At 45.5% G+C, this 20870-nt stretch overlaps 1 protein-coding gene across 39 annotated transcripts in view; it reads right to left on the reverse strand.

Moving 5' to 3' along the window:
* The window catches only part of GCNT3 (glucosaminyl (N-acetyl) transferase 3, mucin type), a 115618-nt gene extending 97467 nt beyond the window's left edge, over positions 1 to 18151 (reverse strand). For 34 of the 39 annotated variants that reach the window (XR_014810572.1, XM_013992918.3, XM_021094485.2 and 31 more), the window contains exon 1: positions 9355 to 9444. The gene's annotated coding sequence lies outside the window, so the exon portion shown is untranslated. Of the gene's footprint in view, positions 1 to 9044; positions 9310 to 9354; positions 9445 to 12776; positions 12864 to 13401; positions 13502 to 17529 lie in introns of those variants that run through there. The other 5 variants (XM_084968804.1, XM_021094516.2, XM_013992917.3 and 2 more) reach the window with 4 other exon arrangements.
* Positions 18152 to 20870: the final 2719 nt, after the last annotated feature.

Below are 20870 nucleotides of genomic sequence, written 5' to 3' on the forward strand. Positions count from 1 at the left end.
GAGGGTGTGGAGAAAAAGAAACACTAGTACACTCTTGGTGGGAATGTAAATTGGTGCAACCACTGTGGAAAACAGGATGGAGACTCCTCAGAAAACTCAAAATAGAACTACCATTTGATCCAGCAATCCCAGTCCTGGGCATCTATCCAGAGAAAACCATGACTCACAAAGACACATGTACTCTGATGTTCATTGCAGCACTATTTGCAATAGCCAAAACATGGAAACAACCTAAATGTCCATCGACAGAGGAGTGGATCAAGAAGATGTGGTACACATACACAATGGACTATTACTCACCCTTTAAAAAGAACAAAATACTGGCATTTTTAGCAACATGGATGGACCTAGAAATTATCATGCTAAGTGAAGTCAGCCATACAATGTGACACCAACATCAAATGCTTTCACTGACATGTGGAATCTGAAAAAAGGACAGACTAAACTTCTTTGCAGAACAGATGTTGACTCACAGACATTGAAAAACTTATGGTCTCCAGAGGAGACAGTTTGGGGGGTGGGGGGATGTGCTTGGGCTGTGGGATGGAAATCCTGTGAAATCAGATTGTGATGATCATTATACAACTACAGATGTGATAAATTCATTTGAGTAAAAAAAAAAAGTAGTCAGAGGATCTAAATAGATATTTCTCCAAAGAATACTAATAGCCAAAAAGCACATGAAAAGATTCTCAATATCACTAATTATTGGAGAAATGCAAATCTAAACTACAATGAGGTATCACCTCATACCAGTCAGAATGGTCATGTGAGATCACTACCATGTACTATCTATTCACAAAACAGACAAAGATTTTGAAACCAAATTTGTGGTTACTAATTCTAAAATTAGAAGTTTGGAATTAAAACATACATACTATTATACATAAAACAGGTAAGTAACAGAGACCTCCTTAGAGCAAAAGAAAATCTACTCTATACTCTGTAATAACCTATATGGGAAAACATTCTGAAAAGGAATGATGTGCCTATGTGTCAAAGTGATTCGCTATACTGTACACCTGAAACGAATACAACACTGTCCATCAACCACACTCCAGTAACATTTAATTTAAAAAAAATTAAAACAAGTAAGAATCACTTGACTTAGAATGTTCACTTTTCAGGTTTTTGATGGTTTGAGACAGGAGACCAGTGTCCATTTTAGGGTGTTGTGTGGGCCACTGAGGGTTTGCCCTCCAGATCACCGTCTTAATGCCATGCTGTCCTCTAACAAGCTCCCTGCTTCCTTGACCCTGGCTCTCCTCCTCCCAACAGTTACAGCTAACAGCTAAACTTAAGCCAGGTTCTGTCACTCTCCTGGGTGTCACTCTTCTGCTCACAAGCTTCTAATGGCTCTTACCTCAGCCAAAGCCTAATTCCTTCCAAGGCCCCTCAAGGCCCTACATAATCTTCTTTGCCCCATCCAATTCTCAGACCACTTCTACTCCTGTGGCCCCAGCTCCAGCCATGGGTCTCCTGGCCACTCCTGGTACAATGCCAGCACTTCCCTTCCTCATGGCTCCTGTTGTCACTGGTGCCCCACTAGCTGAACACCTGTCCCTGACTCACTCTAGCAAGTCATTAATCAATTATCACCTCCCACAGAGAAACTCTGTCACCCACTTTCAAATTACATCCCTACACACACACACACACACACCCTGGCCCCCTTTCCTGGTTTATTAACCTCCGTATCACTTAACACCATGTTTTCACATGTTGTAATTACTGCCTATCTCCCCTCCTTGCAAATGCACTCCATGAAGCTAGGAGGATTTGTTCTGTTCACTGCCACATCCCCAGTGCCTAGACCAGTCTGTGACACATGGAAGCCGCTCAGTAAATTATTTACTTAATTCTAGCAGTGGCAAGATGGAATCATGAGTTGAGCTATCTGTCAGAAGAAAAGCTCAGAGAAACTGGAGTCAGTAGGTGGGCTACCCAAATTTTAGGGGTCTTTTTAAAACTGGAAGAGGGTGTGTATGTGACAAAAGTAGGAAGAAAACCAGCTAAATAGAACCATTCACTTAAATGGACAAGAGATTATGGGCAGGTGTGAGTCATACAGTTGATCACTGCAAAGGGCTTCCTGGTGCCAGGCTATATTGAGAGTACAGCCCTCCTGGACAGAGATGAGGAACGTTCTTGCACCAAGTGAACATGGAATCAACACAGCTATTAGAATAAATATAGATCTTAATGATCAAACAGGCACGGTTAAACATTTACTCTGTGCTCATAATAAATTCATTAGCAGATCACAAAGGTTGAGAGATGCTGTGACATTTCCTGGATACAGAAGATTAGAAGCCAAGATAACCTGTCCTCTGACCACCTCCATGAGGCTGTCTCCCCAGTGTCAAGGTTGCTGTCAGCTGCAGAGCTTTGCTCACTCACCTAGTGACTCGGGCATGTCACTTATTTGTCCTGATCACAAATGGGAAATCCCTGAGACATGAACAAGGGGAGAACCTCTAGGAGTCAGTAAGTGCCAGTCTTCTTGGGATGGAACATCAGTCACTGCTGGGCAGGTCCCCCACTCTTGGGAGTCATGAGAAAACTTGAGGGATCGGGAACCCAAATGTGAAACAGACAATTCGATATGCCCAAACCACCCAAGAGAAGCTGCACTTCCTTCAACATCCCTGGGGATAGCACCTGTGGCCGGCCAGGCCTCCGTGGGAATGTTCTTTGTATTCTGTGATGTTCATTCTTCTACAATCAGAGGGGCAATCTAAGTTCTTGGACCAGAACGATTTTGTTCTGCTTTGGGAAAAGCTCTACTCCTTTCTCTCTCCCCTTATTTCCAACCTTTTCTTCAGTCTCTTCCATCTCCTGTCCCTTCTCTTAGATCCCAGGTGTATTTCTCCTCCACTTCTATTCTCTCTCAATTTCCAGGGACTAACATGGCACATGACACCTTTGAGCTGGAAGGTATTTGTGGAAAAAAAGGGGAAACTATTCTAATTCTTCTGGATGTTGTTCATCCTTAGAAGCCTGAGCCAGTCAGTATTCAGTTATTTTCTTATGCCCACACTAATCCTAAAAAGAGGAACTGAGATATTTAAAATACACTGAGTTCCCAAAAATTAGGAATAAGAAAGATGAGGCAGAAGTTCCTGTCATGGCTCAGCAGAAACAAATCTAAATAGCATCTATGAGGACACAGGTTTGATTCCTGGCCTCACTCAGTGGGTTAAAGATCTGACGTTGCCCTGAGCTGTGGTGTAGGTCGCAGATGTGGCTGGATCTGGCGTTGCTGTGGCAAAGGCCAGCAGCTACAGCTCCAATTGGACTCCTAGCCTGGAACCTCCATATGCCACGGGTATGGCCTAAAAAGACAAAATAAGAAAAAGAGAAAAAGATGAGGCAAAGGTACAGAAAAGACAATATATAAATGGAATCAGGAAGGTGTCTAATATGAAATGTGTGGCACAGGGAACTATATTCAATATTTTGTAACAATTAGTAAGGGAAAAGAATCTGAAAAAGAAAATACATGTATAATGGAATCCTTTTGCTATACACCTGAAACTAACAAAACATTGTAAATCAACTACATATATTTGTATTGTTTAAAGTATGCCAGACATCTCCAGGCTCTAAGAGGATTACAATTTCCATTTCAAATTTTCTAGCTGGAAAACACACTATCAGTAACATGAGTTCCAGAGTCTGATTCAAAAATAAAATAGTTTGAAAAACACATCTGACCTGACACTAACAGGAGGAAAAAAAAAGTCTTCTACAAATATAGTGAATTATGTCTAATTTTTTTTTTTTTGGTCTTTTTAGGGCTACACCTGTAGCATATGGAGGTTCCCAGGTTATGGGTTGAATCAGAGCTGTAGCCTCTAGGCTATATCACAGCCACAGCAAGGTGAGATCAGAGTCCCATCTTCGACCGACACCACAGTTCATAGCAACATAGATCCTTAACTCACTGAGCAAGTCCAGGGATCGAACCTGCATCCTCACGGATGCTAGCCAGATTTGTTTCCACTGAGCTGTGACAGGAACTCCATGTCTCATCTTTAGAATGTTCAAAATGACAGTTCCACAGAATATGTTCTTAGAAGATCCCTGAGGGAAAATCGTGGGTACCCTCTACATCATCATTTATTGACGGCAATTCTAGGCAAGTCCAGGCCTGGGAGATCACTCTGTCACCAACTAGCAGCCCACACATGGGCTTGATTTAGGTGGCACTGTTTTGTTGTTGTTGGTTTGTTTTGTTTTGCTTTTTAGGGCTACACCCAGCATATGGAAGTTCCCAGGCTAGCAGTCAAATCAGAGTTACAGCTTCCAGCCTACACCACAGCCACACGGGATCCAAGCCACGTCTGCAACCTACACCTCAGTGCACAGCAATGCTAGATCCTGTAGCCCACTGAGCGAGGCCAGGGATGGAAGCAGAGACATCATGGATACTAGTCAGGTTCTTAACCCACTGAGCCACAACGGGAACTCTGTAGCTGGAAGTGTTTTGCGATGGTTATTGCTGCTGTCAACACCCTCAGCATGGTTGTGCATGACTCTACTCTTTTGTTTTCACTCTGGTTATTTCACATATTTATGTTATATGACTGGCCTCTAAAGGCACTGCTTAGAGATGTCATTCACCTAAAATATTTTTGAGCACCTCTGATTGCCTGGCACTGTTCTCTGTGAGCAAGCCAACAAACAGAAATTGTTCTTCCTCATAAAGCTTAAATTCCTACAGGAATGGGCAAGAGACAAGTACAAGTATGTGGTTTCTCGGCTGGGTAAGTGTCATGCAAAGAAATCAAGGAGAGAGAGAGAAAGGGAGTGCTGTAAGGAGGGAGATTTTAGGGCATAGCCAGGGAAGGCCTCACTCAGAAGCTGAGTCATGACCTGAAGGAAGTGATGAAACTATGTGGCTATCTGCATGAACAGCAAGTGCAAAGGCCCTGAGGTCAGGAGGGGCTTGTCCACTGGGAGGAACAGCACACAAGCTAATGTGACCAGAGCAAGAAGTCAGGGGGAGCCAAGAAGCCCTCAAGGCAGAGCACAAGGCAGATAACATAGGGCCTGGTAGGTCACTGGAGATACTTCAGAAAAAGCCACTGGAGGATTCTGAGTGGGGAAAATGACATCACCTGACCAAGTATTTCAAGAAATTTCCTGGGCATTCCCACTGTGGCTCAGCAGGTTAAGAACCCTCCCCAGAGTCCCTGAGGATGTGGGTTCGATCCCTGGCCTCAGTCAGTGGGTTAAGGATGTGGCACTGCTGCAAGGTGTGGTGTAGGCTGGAGACACAGTTTGGATCTGGCATTGCAGTGGCTGTGGTGTAGGCCAGCAGCTGCAGCTCCAATTTGACTGCTACCCTGGGAACTTCCATATGCCGTGGGTATGGCTATTTAAAAAAAAAAAAAAAAAAAAAAAGATATATATACACAATGGAATACTACTCAGCCATAAAAAAGAATGACATAATGCCATTTGCAGCAACATGGATGGAACTAGAGAATCTCATCCTGAGTGAAATGAGCCAGAAAGACAAAAACAAATAACATATGATATCACTTATAACTGGAATCTAATATACAGCACAAATGAACATCTCCACAGAAAAGAAAATCATGGACTTGGAAAAGAGACTTGTGGCTACCTGATGGGAGAGGGAGGGAGTGGGAGGGATCGGGTGCTTGGGGTTATCAGATACAACTTAGAATAGATTTACAAGGAGATCCTGCTGAATAGCATTGAGAACTATGTCTAGATACTCATGTTGCAACAGAACAAAGGGTGGGGAAAAAAAAAAAAAAACGTATATATGTAAGGATAACTTGATCCCCTTGCTGTACAGTGGGAAAATAAAATAAAAATTTAAAATAAATTAAAAATAAAAATTAAAAAAAATAAATTAAAAAAAAAAGAAAAGAAGTGGGAGGGGGGACTTTTCTGTCTGCTAGATGCAGTAGATCCTCTAATAGGCTATTACCATCATCCCCCAATTTAGAACAATGGGATAATTGTCTTTGTTCAAGTTCCCCAAAGTTTGGTTTCTTGCAGATTTATGGTGGTTTCCCCAGAATTTCAGCAGCAGCAGGGCTGTGAGCATGAACTTAAGAGTCACATAAACACCTGAGGAGACAGCTGCTCCCCCATTCCCAGACGTGAGATGACAAAGCCTTCACGATCAAGTTTGATTGAGCTTAAGACACAGGGGTAACTAATACCCCCAGGGAGCAGGGCTACAACTGCTGGCTGGAAACTCTTCAAGCAGGAGGTACAACAAAACTTGTATCGACTTTCTGCTAAGATGAGGCACCCATGGAACACTTAGCACTGAGCAAAGTTATTTCCTGGTGAGCCCAAACCAGAAGGTCCATGAAACCAAACTCTGGCTTCCTAGGATCATCAGCATCTGCTTTAAAAAAAAAAAAAAAAAAGAAAAGAAGCAGCAGCAGGAGTTCCTGTCGTGGCTCAGTGGTTAACCAATCCGACTAGGAACCATGAGGTTGCAGGTTCGATCCCTGCCCTTGCTCAGTGTGTTACAGATCCGGCGTTGCCGTGAGCTGTGGTATAGGTTGCAGACGCAGCTTGGATTCCAAGTTGCTGTGGCTCTGGAATAGGCCGGTGGCTACAGCTCCAATTCCACCCCTAGCCTGGGAACCTCCACATGCCGTGGGAAAGGCCCCCAAAATGGCAAAAAGGCAAATATATATATATATATATATATATATATATATTTATATATATATATATAAAATAAATAAAAAGCAATTGAAAGCCAAGGGCCTTGAATGGAGATTGTGGGCCTGGAGAACAATAGCTCCTTCTTCAGGTCTCAAGAGTGTTTCCACATGTCCTGGCAGTTAAGGCACCTGAGCAGGAAGATCCCGCCCTCCCACAGGGGGCCCAGGCCTATGAGCACCTGTGTGGAACAGAAGAGCACCCCAAGGCTGCATCTCACACGTGGGAACCTCTGACGAGTCACTGAGATGCAGTCTGTCATCTCTAACGGAGACTTTCATGAGGACTCAGGGGGATCATAAATGACAGCAACACAGCACAGCTCATCATGGGGATGCTCTCAGTTCATGTTTGTTCCCTTCCCCTCCCCCGAACCAGGCTGACCAAGGCCCCAGCCCATTTTCCATCTGACTCGCCTTTCCCAGATGCTGCAGAATGACGTCTCAATCCCCCTGTCCCTGAGCCCCGAGAAACCTGTCAGGGACTTGATGGGTTTGTTCCTCAGGAAGATCAGGCAGGTCCTATGACATATGCCTGCAGTGACCCTGGCCCTCACACCGGGCCCCACACTGCCCTGGCCCAACACACTCAAAACCGGAGAGAAAGCGCGGGCAGGAGGGCCCCACAGGAACGGCGCCCCAGGCCTGAACACCTCACACAAGTGTTTCTCTGAGTCTCTAGCAAATAAAACGCACAGTTGGGGAGCTTCTGTTGTGACCCAGTGCTAATGAACCAGACTAGTATCCATGAGGATGCAGGTTCAATCCCTGGCCTTGTTCAGTGGGTTAAGGATCTAGCATTGCTGTGAGCTGTCATGTAGGTTGCAGATGTGACTTAGATCTGGCATGACTGTGGCACAGGCCAGTGGCTACAGCTCCAATTCGACCCCTATCCTGGGAACTTCCATATGCCGCAGGTGCAGCCCGAAAACAAACAAAAAAAAAACCCCAGAAGGTTGCCTAAGAGGGCTTTGGGTTGCCAGAAAGATCAAGTCCCTTTGTGCAAGCAGAGAGCCTTCTGTGGTGTTTTCACTGTAGGCAGAATCAGTTCATATTTGAAAGGATGGGACCTCCCCAGGGTCTCATCTGGTCTAGGAGGGCGAAGATGGGGGGATCCAGCCACAAGCCCCTGGACACAGAAGGCCCCCACGCTCTGCAGCCACTGCCCTTTGGGGCTCTTGGCCTCTCTCCCAGCCACTTACCAAGGTTGTGGGAGAGAGAGGCTGAGGACCCAAATGGCAGACACAAGATACACACTGAGGCAGGGAGGGGAACCCAAGTATTGCAAAGATGGAGCCCGAGAGGAAAGATGCAGAAAGTCCAGCTGCCAAAATGTGTGCCAAGGCCCAGGGCCCTCCTTCCCACGTCTTCCTGGGTGGCTTCGCGCAGCTTCTCCTCCTGGATTCACAGGCAAGATGAACAACGCGGCTTGAAGTAATGGGCTCTGGTCCTTCCAGGCAAGGACAGATGAGGCACTGTTCTCCCCACCTTTCCAGGGTTGTTTCTAGCTAAAGCACCAGGCCTCTCCAATCCAAGCATAAAAACCCCCAACCTCACCCCGATTCTTGGCCCCACCCCCATGGCCTTGCTCCTCGCAGCCTACCAGATCACAGCAGGATGGGGCCTTGGGACTCTGGGGTCACCCCTGCTGGATTTGGGGGCATCCACAATCTCTTCCTGCATACTCTTCTGTAAAACCCACGTCTGCCCCAGAGGGGACCAGAATTGGCCACCCTAAAACATGTCTCCCTGGCTTATTCATTGTTTTCAGCTGGTCATTTTCTAAGAAAGCGCCAGCTGGGGGAAAGGCACTGAAAACCAAATAGGAATTACTCTTCCATCAGAAATGTTTACATTTGTAAGGAAAATCCCCATTTCTAAGGGTAACTTCCTGTGTCTGGAAGCAGAGGATAACCCAATCTCTAGAAACTTATCGATATTAAGGCTGCATAACCACCTTACCCTTGTTTACTGTGCTTTTCCTGGTCACCTCCCATAAGGGAGTCTCCCCACCCTCAACACCCTCCTTTGTCTTTAGCCGAGGATAGTATTTAAGGTGAAGGTTTCAGCCATTTCGGCAAGTTGCTATTTTCCTGGGTCTCTCCCACATATACATGTTGTATCAATTGTGTTCGACTTTCTCCCTTTAGTCCAGCTCACGACAACTTAATCCTCAGACCAGCCCCCAAAACCCAGAAGAGTAGAGAAAAACATCTTCCTATCCAACACCTCTTTGAGGGCATCTCCTCACCTTAGGTTGGTTTTTATCAGTTTCAACCCAAGACCCTACAGTCGTACTGACCCCAAACTCAAACGTCTCACCTCAGCTCCACAGGCACCTATGTCCCCAGGTGACCCGACAGTCCTACCATTTCAACGCTATAGACTCACAATTTCAGAACAGCAAGACAGCTGAAAAGCCAGCAAACCTTTACAACGCTCGAGTTCCTTCTCCCAGAGTGAAGGGGCTGTGGTCTCCTCGACAACCAGTGTAGCCCCCACAGCCCCAGCGGAACCAGCTACCCGCACTGGACAGAAATGAGTCCCCCCAAGCTTCTTGGTCTTCCTTTAGAGGACACATCCCTCCGTCCCCTCCTCCTGGGGCAGCTTTTTCTAGGAGCAAAGCACTTACCCGCCTCCGTCTGTCCTTTCTCCTCTCCTCCTGGCAACACATCCTCAGCTCTTTCCTCACCTGCCCGGACAGACTCTTCAGCTTTAAGCCCCGCCTCCGCCTCACCTCTTTAAATATACGGTATGCTCAACGTGCTTCTCACACTTGAATGTACGTAGAAATCACCTGCGCTCTCCCTGGCGTGCCCTCTTGGCTTCCGTAGGTCTGGGTGGGGTCCCGGAGTCTGAATTTTCAACAAGATCCAGGTGATGCTCACCACTCTGCGCATGAAATTTCCACTTGGGATGGCATTTCTACTTAAAATCACCTGCTGCTTGTTAGAAACATAGCTTTTGGACCCCAAGCAGATCTCGTGAATCAGAATCTGCAGCTTAACCAGACCCACGGTGCATAGCATGCCCTTTATTTTATTCTTTGGCTGGGCCCATGCCATAAGAAAGTGCCTGGCCAGGGCTCAAACCTGTACCACAGCAATAACCAGAGCCACAAGAGTGAAAATGCTTGATCCTTAGCCCGCTGTGCCACCAGGGAACTCCAGTGTGTCCTTTAAAATTTGAAAAAAATAGAAGCTGGCAGCCATGGCAGCATATCAGAATCTTCTAAGATATTGCAAAACAATCCCATGGCCCAGCAGTACCACTGACCCATTACATCAGAGGGTGGGATCCAGGCCATCAGTGGTTCTAAACCTCTCCAGGTGGTTGCCATCTGATGTGAGGGTTGATAACTCTGCCACTGAGTATATTAAAGGGCAGGCTCTACCTGAGAGACCAGTGCCAGGGAAAGGATGAGCCCTGACATGTTTAACTTCTCAGGTCACGGTCAGAGGTCCAGTTTGAGCTGGGCAGCCCTCCATGACACTGCCCCCTTTTGAGGCAGTTCAGAGCAGTGGTCAGGAGCACTATTCTGGGGTCAAGGAGAGCAGGATTTGAATCCAGATTCCAAAAGGGAACCTAGATTCCAAAAGGGGAGCCAAGACAATACCTACCAACTAAAGTTTTAGTGAGAGTTGAGTTCAATGGGAGAAGGCATTGAGGGCTCTCAGCACAGTGCTAGCTCCATGACGTGGCTCCATAAGGATTAGTTACTGTTATTAGCATTGATGCTAAAACACCTGATACTTTGCCTGTGCAGTTGCTACAGCACATTGACTCAACATAGCCGTTGAGGTTTCCTTTAACAAGCGACTCCAGTTTAACCACTCTGACTAACCTAGACAGAAAAGACGTGTGTTAGAAGACGTGCCTCATATATCCAGACAAAACTTTCATTTAAAAAGATACATATACTCCAATGTTCATAGCTGTACTATTCAAAATAGCCAAGATGTGGAAACAACCTAAATGTCCATCAACAGAGGAATGGATTAAGAGGATGTGGCATACATATATATACATATATATATGTATATATACTACCCAGTCATAAAAACAAACAAAATAATGCCATTTGCTGCAACATGGATGGAACTGAGATTCTCATACTAAGCGAAGTCAGTCAGAAAGAGAAAGACAAATACCATATGACAGCTCTTATATCTGAAATCTAATATATGGCACAAATGAACGTGTCTACAGAACAGAAACAAACTCATGAACAAAGAGAACAGACTTGTGGTTGCTAAGGGGGAGGAAGGAGCAGGATGGACTGGGAGTTTAGGGGTTGTAGATGCAAACTATTGCCTTTAGAATGGATAAACAATGAGGTCCTGCTGTATAGCACAGGGAACTATATCCAATCACTTGTGATGGAACATCATGGAAGATAATATGAGAAAAAGAGTGTATGTATATGTGTATAACTGGTTCACTCTGCTGTATAACAGAAATTGACAGAACACTGTAAATCAACTATAATAAAAACATTTTTTTAAAAAAGGAAGACGTACCCAAAACTGAACACAGGAATAGAGCCAGCTCCAGGGATCTCAGTGGGAAACCTGCAGGTGGTGTCCTAGGAAGGATTCAGTCCCAATAGCTTCCATGAGCCTTTCGGCTCGGGGTCCAGATTTCTCAGCCAGAGTCTGATCTGGCTCAGGCAGGGCCACTGGCCCCTGTGCGGGAGGTAAGTGGCCTTGTGATGTAGGCTCCCAACAGGACCACTAGAACGAAGCTAATTCTCCAGAGAAACCAAAGACTGTCACCCAAAAGAAGGTGGTGGTTGGCCAGGAGAAAGGAAGTGTCCTCCTCTAGCTCCGTTAATTCGTGAACTCAAAGACAGGACCACATATTTATTCTTACTACTGTCTTTTTTTTTTTTAGGGCTGCACCCATGGCATATGGAGGTTCCCAGGCTAGAGGTCCAATCGGAACTGTAGCTGCCAGCCTACACCACAACCACAGCAACGCCAGATCTGAGCCTTGTGTGCGACCTACACCGCAGCTCACGGCAACACCAGTGGATCCTTAACCCACTGAGCGAGGCCAGGGATCAAACCCACAACTTCATGGATCCTAGTCGGGTTTGCTAACCACTGAGCCATGAAGGGAACTCCTTGAGTATTTTTTTAAATAACAGGTTTATTGAAATCTAATTCACTCTCTTAAAGTATACAGTACAGTAAGTCTTAATATCTATCACAGAGTATCCACCATTAAGTTCCAGAATATTTCATCACCCCAAAAAGAAATCCCATTCCTATTAGCCATTATTCCTCATTCCTTCTCCCCAAAGCCCCTGGCAATCACCAATCTACTTTCTTTTTCTTTTATTTATTTATTTATTTATTTATTTATTTATGTATTTATTTTTGGCCACACCTGTGGCATATGAAGGTTTTCAGGCTAGGGGTCGAATCAGAGCTGTAGCTGCCAGCCTACACCACAGTCACAGCAACACCAGATCCTTAACCCACTAAGCGAAGCCAGAATTAGAACCTTCGTCTTCATGGATATCAGATTCGTTTCTGCTGAGCCACAATGGGTACTTCCCCTGCTTTTTATCGCTGCGGATTTACCTACTCCAGACATTTCACAGAAGCGGAATCATAATATGTGCCCTTTTGTGTATCGAAATTCCATTCCCTTTTCTGGCCAAACAATATTCATCGTAAAGCTGTACCATGTTTTGTTCACCCATTCATCAGTGGATGGACATTTGCATTGTTTTCACCTTTTGGCTAATATGACTAATGCTGCCAGGAACAGTCCTGTACAGATTCTTCTGTGAACACGTGTTTTCAAAACTTTTGGATCTATACCTAGAAGCAGAACTGCTGGGTCACACGGTAACTCTATTCAACATTTTGAAGAACTGCCAGGCTCTTTTCCACAGCAGCCGTACCATTTTGCATTAGCAGGATTAAAGTATTTCATTGTGGTTTTTTGATTTGGATTTCCCCGATAACTAATGATGTTAAGCATCTTTTTATGTGCTTCTCTCCTATTGCATGTTGTTCTTTTAAATTCATTCCATCATCTCACCTGATCACACATTCACATCCTGCTCCTATACTGCGATTCTTTCAGGGACTCGTCAATTGCAAATATAACGGGAATGTCCTCTACAGCCTGTTCTCAAAAAAATAAATAAATAAAATTATTGACCATCTTGGGACAGATGGCAGGACCCTGAAGAATGCAACAAGGAATCTCTTAGGTTGGCACTGAACCTCCTGTAGTTGTCTCTGAGTGACAGTGACTCCTTCTTTCCAGAGGGTGAACCCTAACCAGCTCACTGCTCAGGGTGTGGGCCTCTGGTCATCGCCCTCTGCCCCCAGGGCTGCTGACCGTCTGCACTTTCAGCAGGTGCTCCTTCAGCCTCCTGGGCCTCTTCTCCCTCATATTTGCCAGCTAAACCCTCAAACTCTAAAGTCCCCAGACCACATCCATGGACAGAAAACTATGTTTGGTTTCTAGAGAAACACTCAACACCTCTCCTTCTCTTTGGTTGGCTTATTCCTTCCTAGGACACCCAGGAAGGTGGGAATACCCTCCCCAATCTCAATCTGGCATTTGCGCCTTACCTAATGGGGCCCCCAGCTGTGGAGACTCTCCAGCACTGGGCCGTGCAGCCATGCTCTGACGGAGCAGCCAGAAAGATACTCACCAACTGGGATGGATTTGTCTCCTGTTTTTAGTTTCTTCATCCAGAAAGGCGGTTTTCAAGATGTGGCGGTCCTCACACATATCATCTGAGTTAAATGCACCTGGAGGATGGTTAAAACACCACAACTGGAGTTCCCGTTGTGGCTCAGTAGTTTAAGAACCCGATTAGTATCCATGAGGATGCAGGTTCGATCCCTGGCCTCACTCAGTCGGTTAAGGATCCTGCATTGCCACAAAGTGCAGCATCAGCTCAGATCCAGCATTGCTGTGGCTGTGGCTGTGGTGTAGACTGGCAACTGTAGATCAGATTTGACCCCTAGCCCAGGAACTTCCATATGCTGCAGGTGCAGCCCTAAAAAGCAAAGCAAGGAGGTCCTGTCGTGGCTCAGTGGTCAACGAATCTGACTAGGAACCATGAGGTTTCGGATTTGATCCCTGGCCATGGCTCAGTGTTGCCATGAGCCATGGTGTAGGTCACAGACGCAGCTTGGATCCCATGTTGCTGTGGCTCTGGATTTGGCATTGTCACTGCAGCAGTAGTTCAAGTCACTGCTGTGGTGCAGGTTCGATCTCTGGTCCAGGAACTTCCTATGCCATGGGCACAGCCAAAAAGTAGAAAGAAATTTGAAAGTCGGGGTGGTGGTGGGGTGTAAACTTTTCTTCATTGCTTCTTAAAATTCTACCTTATTGCTCCATCTAGGGATAAATTTTACAGCTCTGTAGTTTCTCTAAGTTTAGAAAAAGAGCCAAAATGAAGTTAACCTGAAATAATTTCTTCTTCTTGAAGAAGCCAGAGAATTTATACCATCTGGCTTTCAGAAAGCCTGTTTAAGAGAGGTCTGTGATAAAACTTACTTTTCACACGGTCCAGAAATAACCGGTAATTTGCAGCAACATAGATGGAACTAGAAACTCCCATACTAAGTGAAGTTAGAAAGAGAAAGACAAATACCATATGATATCACTTATATCTGGAATCTAATATATGGCACAAATGAACCTTTCCACAGAAAAGAAAATCATGGACGTGGAGAACAGATTTCTGGTTGCCAAGGGGGAGAGAGTGAAATGGACTGGGGATTTGGGGTTAATAGATGCAAACTATTGCCTTTGGAATGGATAAGCAATGAGATCCTGCTGTATAGCACTGGGAACTACATCTAGCCACTCATGATGAAGCATGATAACGTGAGAAAAAAGAATGTATGTGTGACTGGGTCAGCTTGCTCTTTAGTAGAAAATTGACAGAACCAGCTATAATGGAAAAAAAAGAAAAATAATAAAAAGAAATAACAGGTAAATAAGATAATGTGCAAAGTCACTTTGCACAAGGGCTCAGTGAATGCCTAATGCAGTAGTTCTTGATATTTTTACCTTCCTTTTGGAATTTTACCTCCAAACATAGACACCTTAGAAATATTAGGTTTTTTTAAAGAGGCTTAATCAAACAGTTAATTCATAGTCTCATTCATCAAAGACTTTAGCCCATCTGGAACTATTAGTCGGAGTTTCTCTTAAGAGTTAAGAACCTGTACTCAAGGAGCCATTATAAGGACAGGCAACCTAAAGAAACCTGAAACTTTGGTTAATCCACAAGCCTTTCTGTGGTTAGCATCTGACTTCCCTTAGACATTTGGAGATCTCTGGGGAAATATGGGCCATGCCTTCAAGAAGATCACTGTCTAAGGAGAGGATAGACGGGTGTATGTAATGGGATAATATTTTGAAATAAACTACTAATTGTGTCATTTGCAAGTCCTTGACCTCCAGTCTAGGAAATAGCTATAATGGAAAAAAACAAAAATCTAGTCTGTGGAAATAGCCATTTGCCCATGAGAGAACTAGGATGGTGACAGCAGGAATGCAAAAACAAAGCAGTTCTCTGTTCTCAAACCCAGAATAGCTATCTTTTTTTTTTTTTTTTTTTTTCTTTTTAGAGCCACACCTGCAGCATATAGACGTTCCCAGGCTAGGGGCTGTATTAGAGCTGCAGCTGCCGACCTACGCCAGAGCCTCAGCAACGTGGGATCTGAGCCACGTCTGCAACCTACACCACAGCTCATGGCAACGCCGGATCCTTAACACACGGAGCGAGGCCAGCGAATCCTCAGGAATACTAATCAGGTTCATTACCACTGTGCCACATGGGAACTCCCCAGAATAGATATCATGAACACAGAGAGAGACAAATCTCAAAAGCCAGACTTTGTCACAAGAGAAAGAATTTTCTAAATTTCTAACTCCTAGTAGGAGCAAGGGTCATGGACTTGGTTTTATTTTTTTATTTTTATTTTTTATTTTTTGCTATTTCTTTGGGCCGCTCCTGCGGCATATGGAGGTTCCCAGGCTAGGGGTTGAATCGGAGCTGTAGCCACCGGCCTACGCCAGAGCCACAGCAACACGGGATCCGAGCCGCGTCTGCAACCTACACCACAGCTCACGGCAACGCCGGATCCTTAACCCACTGAGCAAGGGCAGGGACCGAACCCACAACCTTACGGTTCCTAGTCAGATTCGTTAACCACTGCGCCACGACGGGAACTCCTGGACTTGGTTTTAAACCAGACTTGCCTTTGTGGTGCAGAAAGAACACCCCGCTCCCATCAGGGGCTGAGAATAAGAAGGACGGACGTGGCTGAGTAAGGCCACTCCAGGCAGGAAGCAGGAGAGAAAGCCAGCCCTCTTTTTCACCCCAGTGGGGTGTGAGGAGGAGCAAGAAAGGCTGGTAAACACATTCTCCCTTTTCTTCGTCTTGGAGTGAAACCCAGAAGTAGAAAAACTGGTCAAGACGCCCAGATGGGTTTGAGGAAGCTGAAAACATTGTGGGGAGTGTGGAGAAGGCTGAGGTCTCAGGTAAGAAACTCAGCATGTGGTCCTGTCCAACCTGGTTTGGGCAGTAGCACAGCAGCTGTTGGATGTGGCAGCTTCTGGCCAGATTCTAGAATGCACGGCTGAGGACCTGGGAGCTGCCAAGAGACCAGCAGGGGCCGAGCAGGGACTGAGGGAACTGCAGGACTGCGGGAATGTAGGACTGCTCTGATAGAGGTGGTGTGGGTTTATTAGCGAGCACAAGCCAGGAAGTTGTATATGCCGATGCAAACAATCGACCAACAGTCTAGGACTAGAAAGGACTAGAAAATGGTTTTATTCAGCCAAGCTGAGGCCTAGGGCCAGGGAGTGCAGTCTCCATGAAGGAAGAAGGTGCTCTGGAGAAGCTGGTTTTCAGCAGAGTTGTACATCTTGTCAGAACAAAGAACATCTTATCATCAAATATGATACGGGCATATTTCTTCAAGGTTTTAAGAGAGACAGAGTAGCACGTACAAAGCCAGTCAACACCACCTTGGTTTCTAGGAAGGGAAACATTTTTGAAGGTGTACTAGCCTGGGCCTTATGCAGGGAGGGGGCCTCATGCAGGGAGGGGCACGCATGCAGGGAGGAGCATTTGTCACTAGCTTCACAGTGGACATACTTTACTAGTGGATAATGTATTCTTTTCTTAATGGTTAAAGCAGATGTACAATGCATGACAAACAGACCATCAGACAGGCCATTCTTGTTAACAAGAATTCAAACCAGATCGTATATAAACCAGAATGACTTCCCCATGCCTCAGTAGGCAAACATTTCTTCCAGCTCAAAAAGACACTGAAGGAAAAACACCACCCCGGGTACAATTTACTCTCCTTCAGTCTTATGTCAGCTGGGGTCCATTCAGGAAGACAGAAACCTCCCCAGGTATTCCATACAGGGAATTTACTACAGAGAATTTGTCATCCAGGTTATGGAAACTGAACAGCCAATAAGAGACAAGGAGGCATCCAGAGATCATAAAAGCAGGTGGGCGGGGGGGGGGGGTGGAAATCTGTTTAGCCAGAAGGACAACACCTTAGCAGCTAGATGGACATGGGATGCCTGAATTGTAAATAGCATTATTTTGTAAAATAAGAAAATGTAGGTAAATTCCTCCTCCAGCTAGCTTCCTGGCTTGTACCCCCACCCCGGGTTTTCTCCATCAGGATTTTGCCTCTTAGCAAGGCCTTCCCTGGCCATCCTCCTGTGACTGGCCCCTCCCATCCCGGCACCCCCTACCCTCAGCCCCTGCTTTATTTTCCTCCCAAGCACTCACCATCAGCTGACAGGCCTTGGGATTCACTTGCCTGCTGACTTCCTCTCTCTGCCCCCACCTCACGTGAGGCTTAAAATTCCATAAGGGCAGAAATGTTGGTCTGTTTGGTTCCCAGCCAGAGCAGAGTTGGGGCTGAGTCACTGTCACGGTGCCAGCCTGCCTATCAAACCTGTCATGAATCCTCACCTACAAAGCCCGCTTCTAATTTCTCTGATACTAGGTTTCCTGTTCTAGAAAATGAGAGCTGAGCCCAAAGGCCGTTCCACAGAGGCATTCCTTGGCTGGGTGTTCTTCCTATTGGAACTTAGTGCCTAATGTGGAATATAAAAAATAACACAAACTAGCAAATATAGCCAGAAACGAACTCACAGGTTTTTTAGGGCCGCACCAGAGGCATATGGAGAGTCCCAGGCTAGAGGTCCAATTGGAGGCTACGCCAGAGCCACGCTGAATCTGAGCTGTGTCTGTGACCTGCCCCCACAGCTCATGGCAACATCGGATCCTTACCCTGCTGAGTGGGGCCAAGGATCGAATCCGTGTGCTCATGGATACTAGTTGGGTTCGCTAACCGCTGTGCCACGATGGGAACTCCCGAACTCAGGGATAGAACACACTGGTGGTTAACAGTGGAGAAAGGGAAGTTAGGAGGGGCAAACAGGGGTAGGGATTAAGAGGTATAAAATACTATGCATAAAATAAATAAGCTACAAGGATATAGTTTACAGCACAGGGAGTAAAGCTAAATTTTATAATACTTATAAATAGTACATAATCGTTACCTAAAGCTAACATTGTAAATCAACTTTACCTTGATTAAAAAAAAATTCCCTGTAGATTTCTATTTCTTCCACGTGGTGGCAGCAGAGGACAGCGAATCTCGAGGACTGACGGTGTGGAAAGCTCTGTGATGACACCTCGTGGTGAAATCAGGCAAACATCTTCACTCCCCTCCGTCCTGTTCTCTGGCCCTTCCTCCGTGTCCCAGAAGGGAGTCAGATTTTTGCTTTCTCTGTGCCCCCAACCTAACGCCAAAACAGAACTAGGTCACAAGTTTGAAAATTAAAAAGGCACGGCAGTGAGGGATTAAAAACAGACCAGGAACCACTTAAAGCAATTATACACACCTGAGATAAGCCAATAAGAACTGGATTTAGCTCCAAATTTCTAGACTCTGGGGCAGGGCTGGTATTAGGATGAGGTGAGTGAGACCCTCACCTCAAATGCTAAATGTAAGGAGAAGAACAGTCAAAACTCTCAGCCATCAAGATAAATATGGTTTGTGTAATATTTCTAGAATTCTAAATTAACCAAAAAAAAAAAAAAAACCCTCCACCAACCCCATAATTTTAAATAGAATTACATAAAACATGTATATGAGGCATACATTTTTCTTTTTTGCCTCAGTTCCAAAATAACGCCACACAACTTGGTTGGATTTGATCTTTAAGGTTTGGCATTTTGTTCACTGTGCATTTTTTGGCATCAATATTTGACCTTTTAAAAAGATGGCATGAACATATAATTTATGTTAATTACAGATTTGGGGGAATCCCTTTAAATTTCCACTTTGCCTCACCCTAATCCCAGGACCGCCTGGTCCATCTCGCTAGGGGGCAGCAGAATCACCTGAGTCCTGGCTGGCCACCATTTGCCTGGCATCCTCCAAGCCTGGGATGTCCTGGTGAGAAGCTGGCAGGGGCACAGCACCCAGGAAGCAACCATCCCCCAAACCCCGTGCCTCACACACCTTGGCTCAGCCCCCTGAGTCTGACACCAGCCCTCTCAGCCCAGTGCTCCAGGACACAATGTCTGCAGATCAGAACTGGCAGGTGAGACAAAACTATCTGAGGACCTGGGAAATGACCTCTATTAAGGACAACTGACATAACATTGTAGGGATGGGGCTGGAGGAAAGTCCCTGGTCCCAAGCTCACTCTAGGCCCTCAGATGAAGGTACAGAGTTGTGGACAGAGCTGTCAGTTGCAAAGGTGAGGACATTATTGCTCTATACCAGGACTATCCAATAACACTTTCTGTGTGAAAGGAAAAAAAAAAAGGAGTTTCTGTCATGGCTCAGTGGTTAACAAGTCCGACTAGGAACCATGAGGTTGCGGTTTCGATCCTTGGCCTCGCTTAGTGGGTTAAGGATCCAGCATTGCCGAGAGCTATGATGTAGGTCACAGACGTGGCTCGGATCTGGCATTGCTGTGGCTGTGGTGTAGGCTGGCGGCTGCAGCTCCAGTTGGACCCCAAGCCTGGGAACCTCCGCATGCCGCCGGTATGGCCATAAAAAGACAAAAAACAAAAAAACTTACTGTGACCGTAGACATATACTACATCTGCACAGGACAACACCATAGCTGTTAACCACAGCTGGCTATTGAGCTTTTGAAGTACGGCCAGGGCAACTCAGCAACTGAATTTTAAAATTTATTTAATTTGGATGAATATATATTTAAATATAAACAGGTGATGTGACTCAGGGCTATTGTATTACAGTGCCGTTCTAGATCAGCTATCTTCAGATTTTTCTTGCATTAGAATCACCTGCAAGACTGTTAAAGTAGATTACTGGGCCCATCTCAGAGTTTCTGATTCGGTAGGTCTGGGGTTGGGCCCCAGAGTTTACCTGTCTAACAACGTCCCAGGTGATGCAGATGCTGCATCACTGGGAACCACTCATCCAGAGAGGATTGTGATTCCAAGCTGCTGTGGGAGTATTAAGCAAATCACTTGATGTCTTGGGTATTGGCTTATCTTGAAGCAAAATGGCAGCCTGGGCTTTGGAGATAGATATGATTCAGATCCCTGCTGCACCACTAATGAGCCATGTGACCTTCCAGAATCTGCTCTGTAACTAAATGGCAGTAATAGAACATACCAAATAGAGAAATTACAGATTAAATGTGATAAGGTACATATGTCATTAATATGTTTTAAGGTCATTTCATGCTCAGAAGGTGTATTAAATGGCATTATATGTGGCTATGTCACTTGTAGCACACAGTAGATATTTCCACAAAATAATTCTGCCAAGATTCCCCAGTGCAGATGTATTAGTTATTGTTTATAACAAATTACCCCCAAATCTAGTGACTTCAAACATGTATGTATTACCTCAGCTTCTGTGCATCAAAAATATGGACATGGAGTTCCTGTCGTGGCTAAGTGATGAACGAATCCGACTAGGAACCATGAGGTTTCAGGTTCAATCCCTGGCCTCGCTCAGTGGGTTAAGGATGTGGCATTGCCGTGAGCTGTGGTGTAGGTTGCAGGTGAGGCTTGGATCTGGTGTTGCTGTGGCTGTGGTGTAGACTGGCAGGCAGCTGCTGCTCCCAAGT

The sequence above is a fragment of the Sus scrofa genome, chromosome 1 (genome assembly GCF_054392235.1).
Source record: "Sus scrofa isolate SSC_HxYL_T2T_F1_AM1 chromosome 1, Sscrofa_HxYL_maternal_Yorkshire_Landrace_v2.0, whole genome shotgun sequence".
NCBI lineage: Eukaryota > Metazoa > Chordata > Mammalia > Artiodactyla > Suidae > Sus > Sus scrofa.